The sequence below is a fragment of the Panthera leo genome, chromosome A2, assembly GCF_018350215.1.
Source record: "Panthera leo isolate Ple1 chromosome A2, P.leo_Ple1_pat1.1, whole genome shotgun sequence".
Lineage (NCBI taxonomy): Eukaryota > Metazoa > Chordata > Mammalia > Carnivora > Felidae > Panthera > Panthera leo.
In genome coordinates this window covers 8,206,997-8,223,984 of record NC_056680.1, presented here as the reverse complement: position 1 = coordinate 8,223,984, position 16,988 = coordinate 8,206,997, and the positions used below count along the sequence as shown (strand labels likewise).

The following is a 16,988-nucleotide window of genomic DNA, read 5'->3' as shown; positions in this document are numbered from 1 at the left end:
AGAAGGAGACACAGAATCCGAAGCAAACTCCAGGCTCTGAGCCGTCAGCACAGAGCCCGACGCGGGGCTCGAACCCACAAACTGTGAGATCATGACCTGAACCAGGGTCAGACGCCTAACCCGCTGAGCCACCCAGGCACCCCAGAATGTCCTTCTTTTTCAAGTCTGAATAACATTCCATTGTATGGATGGACCACATTTTGTTCATTCATTCATCCGTTGGTGGACCCTAGGGCTGCCTCCACCTTTGGGCTACTGGGGACCCTGGTGCTGTGACCATGGGTGTGTGGCTATCTCTTTGGGACCTTTCTTTCCCCTCTTCTGGGGAAGAACCCAGCAGGGGATTCTTGGGTCCTATGGTAGTTCTGTTTTGAATTCTTCCAGGAACCGCCATACTGTTTTCCACGGCGGCCATTGTCACGTCTGTTTTTACTGTCCTCTTCTAATTAGAACAAGTGGCCCTGGCTGCCCCGTATGATAATAGTAGAACATTTCTTTCATTAGATGAAACAGACCACTGAAATAAATCTCAAAGTCCGCTGCGATGTCTGGGTGCAGAGGCCTACCCCCATCTGCTCTGACTTGGCTTCAGGCTTGTAGGCTGGATTTTCAAGGTGAGCTTTTTTTGTTCTTTGCTTGCCTGCTTGCTTTTTTTTCCTTCGCTAATGGCACCAACACTTCTCCTTTCTCCTGCTATTAATCTGGCACAAACCTTCAACAGGGGGGCGGACTGCCAGGTTTTTCTGACATTTCTTTCTGACGATCCTGCATTTACCATCTTCACGATGCTTCCAGGAGCTCTTTGCCCGTCCGTCCCTAAACACACAAACTAACCCAGACCCTGTAGGAGTCACGTGTCCTGGGCTGCTGGCGCATTAATTTCTTCACACCCTTTTTGCAGGGATAATGACTAGCAAGGCTGCAGCTAATAGAGCTAGTACCAGCTGTCTCCATGGTAACGTTGTACCATATCAATGTCACCTTCATCCCGCCAAGAACATGGTTCATAGGACCAAGCCCAGTCGTCTCCATGGTAACATTGTCCCCTATCAACATCACCTTCATCCCTCCAAGAACATGGTTGCACAGAGACCAAGGTAGAGCGGGTGTGTGTGTGTGTGTGTAAGATATTGGTGTATTTTTAATCTCCACTTAAAGAATTTTCATCTCTGTACATCAAGTTAACAACGTTTTAGAGCCGGAAGGCTCATGATGGGCTTTGACTGTATAAGGCAGCATTTGAAAGCAGAGTATCACAGAGCAATGGCCTCAGATTGTACGGGCAGAGGGACCTTCCCCCAACCACATGACAAAGTAGAACAGAATTCAAGTATGGTCTCAAGCATAGAGGCTATTAGAAATCATACTCTTTGAAAAAAAAAAAAGTAGCATAGGGGTGTCTGGGTGGCTCAGTGGGTTAAGCATCCAACTTCGGCTCGGGCCACGGTCTCGCGATTCATGGGTTCGAGCCCCGTGTGGGGCTCTGTGCTGACAGCTGGGAGCCTGGAGCCCACTTGGGGTTCTGTGTCTCCCTCTCTCCGCCCCCTCCTCCACTCACGCTCTCTTTCTCTCTCAAAAATAAATAAACATTAAAAATTAAAAAAAAAAGTAGCGTTATGATGGCAACAAATCTAAATATAAGCTATGGCCACCAGCATCTAATGGCTGGGGTCCAGTGAGTACCGGTCGTGACTCAGTGAACGGGCGGGACTTCGCATTTGCAGCCACCCAGGCTGTCATTTGAGGTCACCTCGAAGCCCTCTCTACAGAACATAAGGTGCAGGATGTAAAGTCATTCATTAATTAATGACGATCCGTAGCCTACTCAGCCTGCTGTAACCAGATACCATAGACTGGATGGCTTATAAACAGCAGAGATTTGTCTGCGGGTTCTGCAGGCTGGGAAATAGAAGACTGAGACAGCGGCACATTTGATTCCTGATGAGGGTGCGTTTCCTTGCTTGCACAAGTATTGTGGTGTCCTCACCTGGTGGAGACAGAGCAAGAGAGCGCTCCCTGGGGTCAAAAATCCCGTTCATGAGGGCCCTCGCCTCGAGATCTGACCGCCTTCCAAGAGCCCGACCTCCCTAATACCATCACTGGCGGGGTTAGGATCTCAACATGGGAATTTCGAAGGGACACAAACGTCCAGCTCGTAACCTTGACTGAGTGTGTGCTACGTATCAGGCACTGGAGAAGGGGTAGTGAACAAGAGAGACAGATCCCGGCTTCCGACCTTCGTTCAGCGTGGGGGATGGGCAGAGAAGAGACCAGCGAGAAGAACCTGGAAGAAAGGCAAAGTGGGGCATGGGGCTACACAGTGAGCTCAGACAGAGTAGTCAGGGAACACTCTTTTAAACAGGTGACCCTGGGGCGCCTGGGTGGCTCAGTCGGTTGAGCGTCGGACTTCGGCTCACGTCATGACCTTGTGGTTTGTGGGTTCTAGCCGCATCAGGCTCTGCGTTGACAGCTCGGAGCCTGGAGCCTGCTTCGGATTCTGTTTTCTCTCTCTCTCTCTCTCTGCCTCTCCCCGGCTCGTGCTGTCTCTCCGTCTCTCAAAGATAAATAAACTTTACAAAAATAATAAAAATAAAAAGGTGACGCTAAGCAGAGCCCAGAATGAAGGGATGGAATCAGTCAGGTATATGGAGGGGAGGGAGCTTTCAGGAAGAAGAAACGGCAAGCGCAAAGGTCCTGAGGTATGACCGTGCTTGGTGTGCTTATGTTCAAGAAAAGCTTTGAACTCCGTGAGCGAGTTGGGGGACAAGCAGAAGACAATCCAAGGGGAGTTTTTAGGACACGGTGAATACCTAGGTGGCTACTGGATAATCTGTGCTGCCTTCATGGGCATCTATCTGGAAAGCATGTAGCACGTTTGAGGGCTGAAGAAAAGGTCACCTTGATTCCCTTCTCCAAGGTGTTATATGCTGAAGCTTAGTTTCCTTAAATGCTTTTGAATGTGACGGAGACAGGTTTTTGTTGTATTTTTTGTTGTTTTGTTTTGTTCTTAGGCTAAGGCGCATGGTCTCACTTAACTCGTGTTACCTAACAGTCTCTTGCCTCCTGGCCCCTGTATCCTCTTACGTAACTAACCCAGCAGTCCCAGGGTGACCTGCTCCACAGAGGTGAACTATGTAGAAGCCATTGCCAAGGAGAATCAGTGGATAAGACCTCAGGTCGAACCAGGCTGCTTGCGCCTGAATTCAGGTCCTGCCACTTGCATGTAAGATGGGAACAAGGGAACAGGAACCGTATCTGTATGAACACAAGGGAAATATTAATAAAGAGTTAGAAAACCTAGGGGCGCCTGGGTGGCTCAGTCAGTTGAGTGTCTGACTCTTGGTTTCAGCTCAAGTCGTGATCTCATGGTTATGAGTTCAAGCCCTACGTCAGGCTCAGTGCTGACAGCACAGAGCCTGCTTGGGATTCTCTCTCTCCCTCTTTCTCTGCTCCTCCCCCTCGCTCTCGTGTGTACTCTCTCTCAAAATGAATAAATACGCCTTTTTTTAAGGAGTTAGAAAACCTAACAGCAAAGAAAAAAACAAAAAACCTCAAATGCAGATTTGAGCAGCCAGACGAAAGAATCAGCACAAACGAAGATAGGGACGATAGTATTTATTGAGTCTGAGGAACAGAAAGAAAAAAGAATGAGGAAAAGTAAACAGAGCCTTGGGGACTTGTGGGAAACCATCACGCAGACCAACATACTCCTCGTGGGAGTTCCAGAAGGAAAAGAATGAGACAAAGGGGCAGACGCGGTGCTTGAAATGATGGTTGCAGGCTTCCCAAATTTGGCGGAACGAACGTGAAGCGCAATGAACTCCGACACAGCGAACTCAAAGAGACCCACACCAGGACGGGTTCTTACCAAACTGCTGACAGCCAGCGGCGATGCGAATCTCGAAAGGGGCAAGAGGGAAGCAACTCATCACACGAAGGGTCCTCCAGACCGCAAGCAGATTTCTCATCAGAAACTTGGGAGGCCAGAGAGTGGCCTGATATGTTCTAAGTACAAAACAAAGAGAAGCGTCAGTCACATAGCCTACATCTGGCAAAACTGTCCTTCGAAAGCGAGAGAAAGGGGCGCCTGGGTGGCTCAGTCGGTTGAGCGTCCGACTTCGGCTCAGGTCCTGATCTCGCGGTTTGTGAGTTCAAGCCCCGCATTGGGCTCTTTGCCGTCAGCATAGAGCCCGCTTCGGATCCTCTGTCTTCTTCTCTCTCTGCCCTTCACCTGCTCATGTTCTCCCTCCCTCCCTCCCTCTCTCTCTTCCACCCTCCTTCCCTCTCTCAAAAGTAAACAATGAGAAAATTTTTTAAGTTTATTTATTTTTGAGAGAGAGCAAGAGAGAGCGTGTGGGGGAGGGGCACAGGGAGCAAGAGAATCCCAAGCAGGCTCCCCCGCTGCCACCCAGGCGACCCTGTTGATGCTTTTGCTTTTGGACACACGATGTACGACGATGTGATTTAGGGACCCCGACAACCAAAAGAAGTGGGAAGAAAAAGCTCCTGTGAAGGAGCTTTTGTTCGTTATCGTTATTAAGCTGGTATGAATCCAAATTAGTGTTCTAACTTCAGGATGCTGAATGTAATCCCCCGGGGAACCACAAAGAAAATGGGAATGTTTCACTACAAAAAAAAACATAACAGAGGTAGAAAATAAGGCACCAAACAGCAACGTGACAGAAGGAAGTCCCTCTTAGGAGTCACCCTTGAGCGGGAAGTAAATTCCAGCACCCGCTACAACATGGATGGCCCTCGGGGACACTGTTCTCAGTGAAAAAAGCCAGTCACAGAGGGGCAAATACTGTACGATTACATTCATATGAGGTCCCTAGAGGAGTCAAACTCACAATGACGGAAGTAGAAGGATGGAGGGCGGTGGCTGGGGTAGGGAGCCAGGGGGCAGTGTCAGTGTTCCATGGGGACAGAGTTTCAGCTTTGGGAAGATGAGAAAGTTCTGGAGATGGATGGTGGGGTTAATGCCACTGAACTGGACACTTAAAAACGATCACAATTATAGGGGCGCCTGGGGGGCTCAGTCGGTTGAGCGTCTGACTTCAGCTCAGGTCATGATCTCGTGGCTCGTGAGTTCAAGCCCCATGTCAGGCTCTGTGCTGACAGCATGGAGCCTGCTTGGGACTCTCTCTCCCTCCCTCTCTGCACCTTCCCCGCTCAGGCTCTTTCTTTCTCTCTCAAAAATAAATAAACGTTAAAAAAATAAAAAGAATGCATGAAAATCAAAAGAAAAAGAAAGAAAGAAAAGACACTCAAGGGGCGCCTGGGTGGCTCAGTCGGGTAAGCATCCGACTTCAGCTCAGGTCACGATCTCACGGTTTGTGGGTTCGAGCCCTGCGTCTGGCTCTGTGCTGACAGCATGGAGCCTGCTTCGGATTCAGTGTCCCCGCCCCCCCGCTCCTCCTCCACTTGTGTTCTCTCTCTCTCAAAAATAATCAAGAAATATTTTTTTAATAATCAATAAATAAACATTTAATAAACACACCCTTAAGAATCGATCAGGCACTCTGTTCCCTACAGAGCCTTAATCACACGGGGTGAAGACAGGGCATCGCTCTGGTGGCCGGTCCCACCTGCATCGGAACTCACCGGGGAGCCCTGTGCACACGTGACAAAAGAGCTCTGTGGGCAGCTGGCCACAGCCCTCGCCTCACTGTGGTCCCCTCGCCTCCAGTGGGTCCCTCAGACCAAAGAGAAACCACTGGGTTCCCACGCCATCCCCTCCTCTCCTCAGACCCTGCTTTCTTACAAAACCAGACACAAGTATCCTTGGGCACAGGGACGGTGGCGTCGCGCTCGGGGGAATCGGGGCCCGGGGCGCTTTCTCTCCCTGCTTCCGCTACGGCCGGGCTCATGTCTACAGACGGCAGGTCCGGCTGGCCCTTCCGTTCGTTAACTTCTCCGGGCGGGATTCTGGACGAAGCCCACGACTGACTCCGGCCGACTTCCAGATCAGCCCTAGCCCGAGGCAAAGAGGAGATCAACTCTAGTGCAGGGAACGGTGGAGGGGGACGCACGGAAACGGTTGGCCCGGACCTGGTGGAGGAGAAAAGGGGGGATCTGGCTCCCTCTGGTGGCCAGCACGCGCCACACACTCAGCCGCTGCGCCGCTCCCTTGCCGGCCGCCCCCACCCGCCAGGTCATCGGGGAAGTCACCAGCATGTCCTTCAGTAGGTGCGTAAATAAAGCTGTCCCATAAATAATGGGGTCTATAGCTATGTATAGAATCTGTAGAGACAGTGAAAAGAGCCGGGGTTGCAGGGGAGGGACGGGCCTGATGTTCAAGGCGGTGAAACTATCTTCTGCACGTGCTGGAGTGGATCCAGGACATTATGCCTTTGGCAAAACCCACAGAGCGTTCGACACTAAGAGGGAACCCTAATGTAAACCGTGGGCTTCAGTTAATAATGTATCAAGGGGCGCCTGGGGGCCTCAGTCGGTAGAGCATCTGACTTGGGCTCACGTCATGATGTGGTTCATGAGTTCGAGCCCCCCATTGGGCTCCCTGCTGTCAGCACAGAACCCGCTTTAGGTCCTCAGCCCCTTTCTATCTCTGCCCCTCCCCCAACTTGTGCTCTCTCTCTGTGTCGCTCTGAAAATACATAAACTTAAAAAAAGGGGGGGGGGGCGCCTGGGTTGCTCAATTGGTTAAGTGTCTGACTTCATGGGGCGCCTGGGTGGCTCAGTCGGCTAAGCGGCCGACTTCGGCTAGCGGTTTGTGAGTTCGAGCCCCATGTCGGGCTCTGTGCTGACGGCTCAGAGCCTGGAGCCTGCTTCGGATTCTGTGTCTCCCTCTCTCTCAGCCCCTTCCCTGCTCACTCGCTCTCTTCCTCAAAAATAAACATTAAAAACAATAACATTCTGGGGCGCCTGGGTGGCTCAGTCGGTTAAGCGTCCGACTTCCACTCAGGTCATGATCTCACGGTCCGCGAGTTCGAGCCCCATCGGGCTCTGTGCTGACAGCTCAGAGCCTGGAGCCTGTTTTGGATTCTGTGTCTCCCTCTCTCTCTGACCCTCCCCCGTTCATGCTGTGTCTCTCTCTGTCTCAAAAATAAACGTTAAAAATAAAAAAATTAAAAAAAAATTAAAATAACATTCTGACTACTCTAAATTCCTCCCACACAGTATTTGCCCTTTTGTGATGGGCTTATTTCACTCTGCGCGACGTCCTCAAGGTTCGTCCGTGTTGTAGCAGGTGTCAGAGGTTCCTTCCTTTGCACGGCTGAATAATAAATATTCCATTGTATGGATAGACCACAGTTTATCCATTTCTCTGCAGATGGATATTGCTTCCGTCTTTATTGTGAACAATGCTGCTGTAAACACAGGTGTACAGATCAGTCTGGGTCCCTGCTTTAAATTCTTTTTAAATTTTATTTTTTAATGTTTGTTTATTTTTTGAGGGGGGGGAGACAAAGCGCGGGCGGGGGAGGGGCAGAGAAAGGGAGACACAGAATCTGAAGCGGGCTCCAGGCTCTGAGCTGTCAGCACAGAACTCGACGTGGGGCTCGAACTCACAGACTGTGAGATCATAACCTGAGCCAAGGTCGGAAGCTTAACTGACTGAGCCACCCAGGCGCCCCTCCCTGTTTTCAATTCTTTCAGTTGTATACACAGAAGGGGAATTTCTGGGTCATGTGGTTGTTCTAAACTTTTTGAGGACCTACCAAATTGTTTCCACAACGGTTCCACTGTTTTACGTTCCCAACAACAGCGCACAGGTTCCAATTTCTCCAGCCCCTTGCTAACACTGGTTATTTTCCAGGCATTATTATTATTATGGCCACCCTAATGGGCGTGGATCCACCATGCACACATCCTTTAAGCCAGCAGTTCAACTCTGGGGAATTTATCTCCGCCCCTTCTGAAACTTGCTTTCGCTAGTTCAGTGCACACCCTGGACATCCGTCCATGTTGGTGTCTGTGAATCTTGCTCCCTTGTTAATGACTGTGGTGTTGCATGACAAGAATGGACCTGGGGTAAACTGCTGCTTCCACGTGTTCATTTTTACTGGTTTCAGTTTTTAGACGCGGCCACCCTGCAGCAAATATACCCTTTAAGGAGATACTCCAAGAAATACAGTCCTCAAAATCTACTTCCAAAACTCCAGCCTTCACTCCTTGGTTTGCTAAGCACCACTAAAAGGTTGGAGTTTGTGGGCTATTTGCTCTCAAACTGTGGTTCCGTGAGAGCTCTTGCGTAATAATTTGGTCTCTGAAAAGTCTCCTCCAAAATAGTAGAGCTTCGGTGCCTGGACCCATATTTCCCCTCAACACTTCTGCCAAGGGGACATTAAAAAGAAAACCACAGGCCCCAAATGGCATCACTTAGGTTCAGGCCCCAAGTCAGTAAAGCAAGAGTTGATACTTGACCTAACTGCAGTTCAGCCTTCCAGAAATGTCGCCTCCGGCCATTGTCTGGTTAGCTCTAGGAAAGTTACTGAAAGACTCCTGCCATTCCTCCTTAGGAGGGTGACTTTGCCTAAAACAATGGGTTCTTTGCTGATATTTTCCTTAATGCCGCTCCCTCTCTACCTCTAAAAACCTTTTGTTTTCGGGGTGCCTGGGTGGCTCACTTGGCTAAGTGTCTGACTCTTGATTTCGGCCCAGGCCATGATCTCATCGTTCGCGGGATCGAGCCTCGCGTCGGGCTGTGTGCTGACAGCACGGAGCCTGCTTGGGATCCTCTCCCTCCCTGTCTCTGCCCCTCCCTGGCTTGCATTCTTCCTCTCCCTCTCTCTCTCTCTCTCTCTCTTTCTCTCTCTTTCAAAATAAATAAATAAACTTAAAAAACTTCCCTTTTCCGTAAGTCCTTTGGAGCTCTGCTCCACTTGCTAGATGGGAATGCTGTGTGATTCTCGAATCGATTAATAAAGCCAGCTGAAAATTTACTCGGTTGAATTTTGTTATTTAACAGGCATAAAGGTAGTTTCCCGCTTATCTGGACGTCAAACCGTGACTCCCCAGCGACCCTGAACTTGGGCAGTGTTGAGGGAGCAGCGGCTGATCTCATTCTGTGAAAAACGTAAGTCGAGCCAGGCACTCAGCTGTCCTTCCCTTAACCCTCCCCCCGGTTTTGTTTGATGTTCTGTGTTTCGCTCTGCAGAATTTAAGAGATAACAAGACATATGAAGGTGAATACAGCAAACAGCCACATACCCACCTCCTAGCTTTGCCAATAGAGCGAAGGTCTCCAGCATGCACCTCCCCACTTTCCTGCCTTGGACCCCACCAGAGACCGAGACCGTTCTAAGTCTGGTGTTTAACATGTCTTAGCACGCCTTTATGTCATTACAGAGAAGTGGGTTTTGCAGGCTTTTAGATTTTACTGATTTTTTTACTTTTCTTTTTAATGTTTTTTTTTCTTTTTTTTAAACATTTTGCTCTTTTTTTAAAATTTTTTTTTTAACGTTTATTTATTTTTGAGACAGAGAGAGACAGAACATGAACAGGGGAGGGTCAGAGAGGGAGAGGGAGACACAGAATCTGAAACAGGCTCCAGGCTCTGAGCTGTCAGCACAGAGCCCGACGCGGGGCCTGAACCCACGAACTGCAAGATCATGACCTGAGCCGAAGTTGGACGCTTAACCGACTGAGCCGCCCAGGTGCCCCAATGTTTATTTATTTTTGAGAGAGAGGCAGAGGGTTGAGTGGGGCAGGGGCAGAGAGCGAGGGGGACACACAGAATCCAAGGCAGGCCCCAGGCTCTGAGTTGTCAGCACAGAGCCCGACGCGGGGCTCGAACTCACGAACTGTGAGATCGTGACCTGAGCCGGGGTTGGACGCTTAACTGACTGAGCCATGCAGGCGCCCCACTGGATGTCCAATATTTGGGTGAACCAACAAAATATGCTAGATCCATACAGCGGAATATTATTCATCCAGAAAAATGAATAAAATCCTACACTTGCTACCACCTGAATGAACCTTGAAGACATTAGGCAAGAAAAGAGGTCAGACGCCAAAAGTCACATCTTGTGTGATTCCGTTTATATGAAATATCCAGAATCAGTAAATCCATAGAGACAGAAAGCAGACTGGGGGGGGGGGGGCAGGGGCTAGAGGGAGGTGGGGAGTAGAGAGTGACTGCCTAATGGGTACCGAGCCTTATTTTGGGGTGATAAAAATGCTTTAGAAATAGGTCGAGGTGGTGGTTGATGAGGCTTGGGGTGATAGTGGGGTTCGTGGGGTCAGGAGCTGACGGCCAAGAAAGAATTCTGGAAGATGTCTATGGCGCAAAAAGGTGATTTTATTAAAACACGGGCACGACGGGGCTGCCTCCGCGCGGGTGCAAGGGTGTCCTGTGTGCATGCACACACGCGCGTCGACATGGAGATGGGGTACACTGCTCCCCGCTTCAGCCCCAGCCCCAGTTTTCCTATCCATGCAGTTAGGGACTTAATTTAAAATCCCTATTTTGTAGGTTCGCCGCCTTCAAAACACACTGCTACAACATTCTAATAAAGGCTCCTTTAACCCCCTCAAAAAACAAAAACAAAAACAAACAGGGGCACAGGACCGGCGGGCAGGAAGAGCTGCCCCAGGGACCATGAAGAGACACTAGTTACACACTTGGGAGCTGGGGGAGGTGAAGCCAAGGGGGAGTTTCCAGTGGGATTTCCACAGACTAAAGCAGACTCCCGGGGTACTGGAGGCCTAGCGGTCGTCAAGCCAAGGTTGTTTTTCCCTCTGGCAAAGCGTTACTACTAAGTAGGGAGTTCCGGGAGAAACGTTATCTGCCGTTTCCTTCTGCCTCCTTTTCCCACACCACTGGGCCTACAACCATGCGAATGTTCTAAATCCCACTGTATGGTACACCTCGAACGGGTCGACTTGATGTTATGGGGGTTTCACCTCCGTCAAAAAAATAAATAAATGGACAGCTTAAAAGCCTGGAGCCTTACCCGTGCCAACTACCCTAGCAATTTTTCCCTTATTCAAAGCGGGTCGAGTAAGAGAGAGGGGCGGGGTGGGGGTGGGGGCTGGAAGGCCTGGGACATCGCTGACAAGGGCAGCGGCTCCAAGGAACCGGTTTCGGCGGGCCCTCCGGGGCTGCCGAGGGTGTTCGCAGCGCGCTTGGGAGCTTCTGGGTCCAGCCGAGTCCGAGACGGTCCCTGGCGGTGCCTGTTCTGGCCTCAGCTGGCCCAGGGATGGCCATCGTCACAGGTGTTGTCCGTAGCAATGAGCGACTATTCGAAACAGCTGCCGGGTGGGGAAGAGGCCACAGCAGCCTTGCAGTGGCCCTCAGGGAAATGCTTAAAGGGCAAGCCCAGGACTTGTCATAGGGGAGGGCAGCGAGTTCTCCAGAAGCTCCATCTGGTAGGTCACGGTGACTCGACGGCAGTTTACGTGGGATGCTGGAGTCTCATGAGCCCCAGATACGGTGACAAGAACAAAAGTATTGGGGCGCCTGGGTGGCCCAGTCGGTTAAGCGTCAGACTTCAGATCAGGTTCAGGATCTTGTGGTTCGTGAGTTCGCGCCCCGTTTCAGGCTCTGTGCTGACGGCTCAGAGCCTGGAGCCTGCCTCGGGTTCTGTGACCCCCGTCTGTCTCTCTCTCTCTCCCCCCCTCCCCCACTAACGCTCTGTCTTTCTCAAAAATAAACATTTAAATACATTTTTTAAGTTAAAAAATAAAAAAAATCCTTAGATGAAAGGCAAAGAGGACACCTCACCCCGGAGGGCCCTGTCGGAGACAGCCAGTCATGGCATGCCTCCCAACACGTGACGCGGGACTAAGCCAAAGTACCCACCGGGAAGGGGCGTGCTAGAACCTCCCGACTAGTGGTTCCAGGCTTGGTCGTTTATTGACATCACCTGGGAAGATTTAAAATTGTGGTTGCGGGCACCTGGGTGGCTCAGTCGGTTAAGCATCCAACTCTTGATTTCAGCTCAGGTCATAATGTTACAGTTTGTGAGTTTGAGCCCCGTGTTGGGCTCTGTGCTCATGGTGCAGAGCCTGCTCGGGAGTCACTCCCTCTCTCTAAATAAATAAATGAACTTAAAAAAAAAAATCCATCTATAAATAAATAAATAAATAAATAAAAATTGTGGTTGCCTGGAACCCAGCCGACAACAAGCTGACCAGTCCCTCATGTGGGCTACATCTCAAGATGGTTAAACTCATTTTTCCAACAGGTCAAAGCTGTAGGGGGCGGGGGGGGGGGGGGGGGGGACTTCTCTAGATTAAACAGGAGTTAAAACAACCAAACAGAGGGACACCTGGGTGGCCTAGTTGGTTGAGCATCTGACTTTGGCTCAGGTCATGATCTCACTGCGAGTTCAAGCCCCAAGTGGGGCTCTGTACTGACCGCTCAGAGCCTGAAGTCGGCTTCAGATTCTGTTTCTCTGCCCCTCCCTCGCTCCTGCTCTCTCTCGAATATAAATAAATATTAAAAAAAAATGTGCATTTTGTTTGGTTCTAGATTCAAACAGATCAAAGTTTGAGAACACGTGTTAAGACTATCAGAAAAATGATCACTGGCCTCAGATGATTCCAGAGAATTACTCTAGATTTTGTTTGGTGTGACAATCACTTTGTCACTGTGTAAAAAAGTGCACGCGGAAACTATAGGGGTTTGTTGCTGCGATGTCTGGGATTTGCTTTAAAATACTCAAGCGGGGCGCCTGGGTGGCTCAGTCGGTTGAGCGTCCGACTTCGGCTCAGGTCATGATGTCGTGGTTTGTGAGTTCGAGCCCCGCGTCGGGCTCTGTGCTGTCCTTGCAGAGCCCACGGCAGATCTTCTGTCTCCCTCTCTGTCTGCCCCTTCCCCACTTGTGCTCTCTCTCTCTCAAAACTAAAAATAAACATTACTCAGCTACTCTGTCAAAGGAAACCTTAAGAAGGGACACCTGATGCAAACGTGGCTCACAGTCTTCACCGTTGAGTTGGGTGACGAGTACGTGTGGAGGTTCAGACATAGGTGTGTGTTTGGAATTTTTCAGACAAAAGAGCTTTAGAGCTTTGTTGGCCGTTCCCAAGCCTTAACGTCCTATTGGCTCTCTCCTCTTTCAGGTGTCTCCCAAATAGGTACCTCTGCTGTAACCAAATTCGGACGAGGGTGATTGGCTGAGAGCTCTTAAAAAGTCACGTGCTTCCACCTGTGGCTGTGAGCACGGACCTAAGAAGAGCTTGTGGCCTCAGGGAGGAGCGAGTCTGGAAAGCACGCTCTGGTGATCCCTGCCGAGCTTGCTGTGAGGTCTGGACTCCAGCCGAGTGAGGCCCCTCGGTCGCAGAGTTTAAGGAGGCGTTGCCTCCCAGGGGCCGCCCCTGCGCTGTTGCCCCCGGGGAGGGAGCTCCTTAAAGCCTCTGCCCTAGGCACCCCGCTTGCCTTCCGCTACCCCAGGTCCTACTGCGTTGGATGCCTCAATACAACTTCCAGAACACCAGGGGACTGGAAGGGCTCCCAAGGCAAACCAGGCGACCCTGCCAGTCTGTCCGTCCGTGCACTCCAGGAAGTCTCAAGGGGGAGCATCAGGCCTCCTGCTAACAAGGTAGGTGCAGGGTCGAGGGATGGGTGTGGCCCCTCCCTGCAGCCCTGACCTTGGCCACCATCTACCAGCGTCTCTAAAGACCAGTGTGTGCTCTAAAGGAGGGATGTGTGCCCACGGCACTACCTCCTTGGCTGCTTCTCAGAACAAAAGCTAGTGGGGGGCTAGCCGTTCCCACTGGGGAGGAGCCAGCCGGCTTCTCTGAGCCCCGTCTCCGGTGCCCTCTGCTGGTCTCTCTGATTACAACAGCCTGCTTCGAGCGCCTGGAGCCAACCCCGGACTGGCTGGGAAGGCCGAAATCATTAAAGCTTGTTAAGAATAAATTTGAGGGGCACCTGGGTGGCTCAATGGGCTAAGTGGCCGGCTTCGGTTCAGGTCATGACCTCACAGTTTGTGAGTTTGAGCCCCGCGTCGGGCTCTGTGCTGATGGCTCAGAGCCTGGAGCTTGCTTGGGATTCTGTCTCCGTCTCTCTCTCTCTCTCTCCCTCTCTCTCTCTCTCTCTCTGCCCCCACCCCCCAGCTTGTGCGCGTGCTCTCTCTCTCCAAAATAAACATTTAAAAAAATAAATTTTAAGAAAAAGCGAGAACTGGCCTCAAGAAAATGAGCCTATTGTATCCAGGTGTCTTTGGGCCCCGGGGGACAAGTCCCAGGCCCTGTCCATCCTCTGTTTACTGAGCCCTCCCCGTGGGCAGCCCTGGGCGGGCTCCATCCCTGCAGGCTGGGCTGTCTGCAAGGCTCGGGGGCAGCAGCCCTTCCAGGTAACAGGTAATTGTGGGGCACAGATTGAGAGCCATGCTCTCACCCATGAGATCCGCGGACACAACATGCAATGCAGATGCGTGCCGGGTACCAAGTGCTTTCTGGTGGCTTTTGATTTTTTTCTAACAACCCTGGGCAGAGTCCTTTCCCATTTACGGATAAGGAGCTCCACCTGTCCTAGGTCAGTCACAAAGTGTGGAAGGGGAGATTCAAACCCTGCTTTTAAAAAAATATATTATTAAAAAAAAGTGGTTTTGGGTTTTTTTTTATTTTCTTTTAGAGAGTGAGAGGGAGCATGAGCTAAGCAGAGGGGCAGAGGGAGAGAAAGGGAGAATCTTTAAAAAAAATTTTTTTTTTTTACATTTATTTATTTTTGAGAGCGCACAAGTGGGGAGGGACAGAGAGAGAAGGAGACAGAATCCGAAGCAGGCTCCAGGCTCTGAGCTGTCAGCACAGAGCCCTATGCAGGACCTGTGAGATCATGACCTGAGCTGAAGTCGGATGCTTAACCGACTGAGCCACCCAGGCGCCCCCAAAATATGCCATATTATTAACCATGGTCACTATACAATATATTATATGCCCATGACTTATTTTATGACTTGAAGTTTGTACCTTTTGACCCCTTTACTCATTTTGCCTCCTTTACTCATTTTGCCTCCATTCTCTGGCAATCACCAGTCTCTTCTCTGTATCCGTGAGCCCAGTTTTATTTTTTCTTCTTTTTGTTTTTTAGATTCCACACATAAGTGAGTTCCCCTGGCATTTGTCTTTGGCTCACTTATTTTATTTGCCATAACGTTCTCAAGGTCCATCCATGTTGCAAATGGCAAGGTTTCCTACTTTTTATGGCTCAGTAATATTCTATCATACATCCATCACATCGTCCTTATCCGATCATTCACTGATGTTTCCATATATTGGCTATCGTAAATAATGCTGCCATGAACATAGGGGAACATCGATCTCTTTGAGTTAGTTTTTTTTTTTTAACATTTAATATTTATTTATGAGAGAGAAAGAGTGTGAGCAGGGGAAGGGCAGAGCGAGAGGGAGACAGAATCCGAAGCAGGCTCCAGGCTCCGAGCTGTCAGCACAGAGCCCGACATGGGGCTCGAACTCACGAACTGGGAGATCGTGACCTGAGCCGAAGTCGGACGCTTAACCTACTGTGCCACTCAGGTGCTTCCCCGCCCCCCCCCCCCCTTTTCTTAATAAATGTTTATTTTTGAGAGTGCCGTGCAGAAGCTTTTTAGTTTGCCTTGGTTCCACTTTTGTTTTTGTTGCCTGCACTCTTGGTGCCAAATCCAAAAAATCGTCACCAAGACCGATGTCAAGGAGCTTCCTGCGTATGTTTTCTTGTTTTATGGTTTCAGGTCTCCTGTTTAATCCATTTTGAATTACTTTTGGTATGTGGTATAAGACTGTGGCCCTGTTTCGTGTTTTTTGAATGTGGTTGTCTGGTTTTCCCAACACCATTTATTGAAGAGACTGCTCTCTACCCACTGTGTGTTCTTGGCTCCTTTGTTATAAATCAATTGACCATATATTCGTAGGTTTATTTCTGGGCTCTCTGGTTCCATTGAGCTGTGTCTGTATGATACTGATACCATGCTGTTTTGAATACTATACCTTGGCAACATACTTCATCAGGAAGCATGACGCCTCCAGCTTTGTTCCTCCCTGAGATTACTTTGGCTATTTGGGGTTCCCTATAAATTTTAAGATTTTTTTTTTTTTTTTTTTCCTGTGAAATGCCATTGGAGTTTTGGTAGGGTTGCAGATTGTTTTGGGGAATATGGATTTTTTTTTTTTTTTTAATGTTTATTTCTTTAGAAAGAGAATCAGTGGGAGAGGGGGACAGAGGACCCGAAGCAGGCTCTGCATTGACCGCAGTGAGCCCGATGTGGGGCTCAAACTCACAAACCTGAGCCGAAGTCAGACGCTCAACCAACTGAGCCACCCAGGTGTCCGGGAATATGGACATTTTAACAATATTCTTCCCATCCATGAGCACCGTATATCTTTACATTTATCTGGGTCTTCAGATTTTTCATAAATGTCTTTTCACTTCCTTGGTTAAGGAAGGTCTTTCACTTTTTTGGTTAAATTTATTCCCAGGTGTTGTTTTTGATGCACTTGTAAATTAGATTGTTTTCTTAATTTGTTCATTATTAGTGTATGGAAATACAACAGACTTTTTGCATTTTGTATCTTTCAACATTAGTGAATTCATTTCTTCTATCCGTTTTTTCATGGGGTCTTTAGAGATTTCTGTAAATAATACATTATCTGCAAATAGTATCAGTTTTACTCCCTTTACAATTTGTTCGCCTTTTTTCTTAGGTAACTGTTCTAGCCCCGGTCAGTTACAAAACCAGTATGAAAGCTGAGACTTAATTGAAATAAAAAATAGGGTTTTAATGTTTTTGTTTTTGTTTTTTTTTTGAGCGAGAGACAGAGCACGAGCAGGGAAGGAGCAGAGAGAGGGAGACACAGAATCTGAAACAGGCTCCAGGCTCTGAGCTGTCAGCACAGAGCCCGACGCGGGGCTCGAACTCACGGACTGTGAGATCATGACCTGAGCCGAAGTCGGACGCTCAACCGACTGAGCCATCCAGGCGCCCCAGAAGTGGCATTTAATAACCACCTCAAGCAATAAAGCTGTGCAGTTCTCTTCCAGAACTTCTGGTCACACTAAGGAACACATCTCACTTGGATGC

General features: G+C 49.5%; 2 long non-coding RNA genes across 3 annotated transcripts; one reads left to right on the top strand and one right to left on the bottom strand.

The window, feature by feature from the left end:
- Window positions 1-508: 508 nt before the first annotated feature.
- Window positions 509-16,755, top strand: LOC122213976. Of its 2 annotated transcripts, none has more exons than XR_006199713.1 (5): window positions 509-614; window positions 902-1,097; window positions 8,933-9,040; window positions 13,361-13,508; window positions 16,717-16,755. It is a non-coding gene; the product is annotated as an uncharacterized LOC122213976 (long non-coding RNA). The 2 variants fall into 2 exon arrangements; XR_006199712.1 differs by having other exon boundaries at window positions 13,030-13,508.
- LOC122213977 lies at window positions 3,601-6,259 on the bottom strand. The gene is made up of 3 exons (XR_006199714.1): window positions 5,765-6,259; window positions 5,501-5,613; window positions 3,601-4,005 (listed from the first exon to the last, which is right to left on the bottom strand). It is a non-coding gene; the product is annotated as an uncharacterized LOC122213977 (long non-coding RNA).
- Window positions 16,756-16,988: the final 233 nt, after the last annotated feature.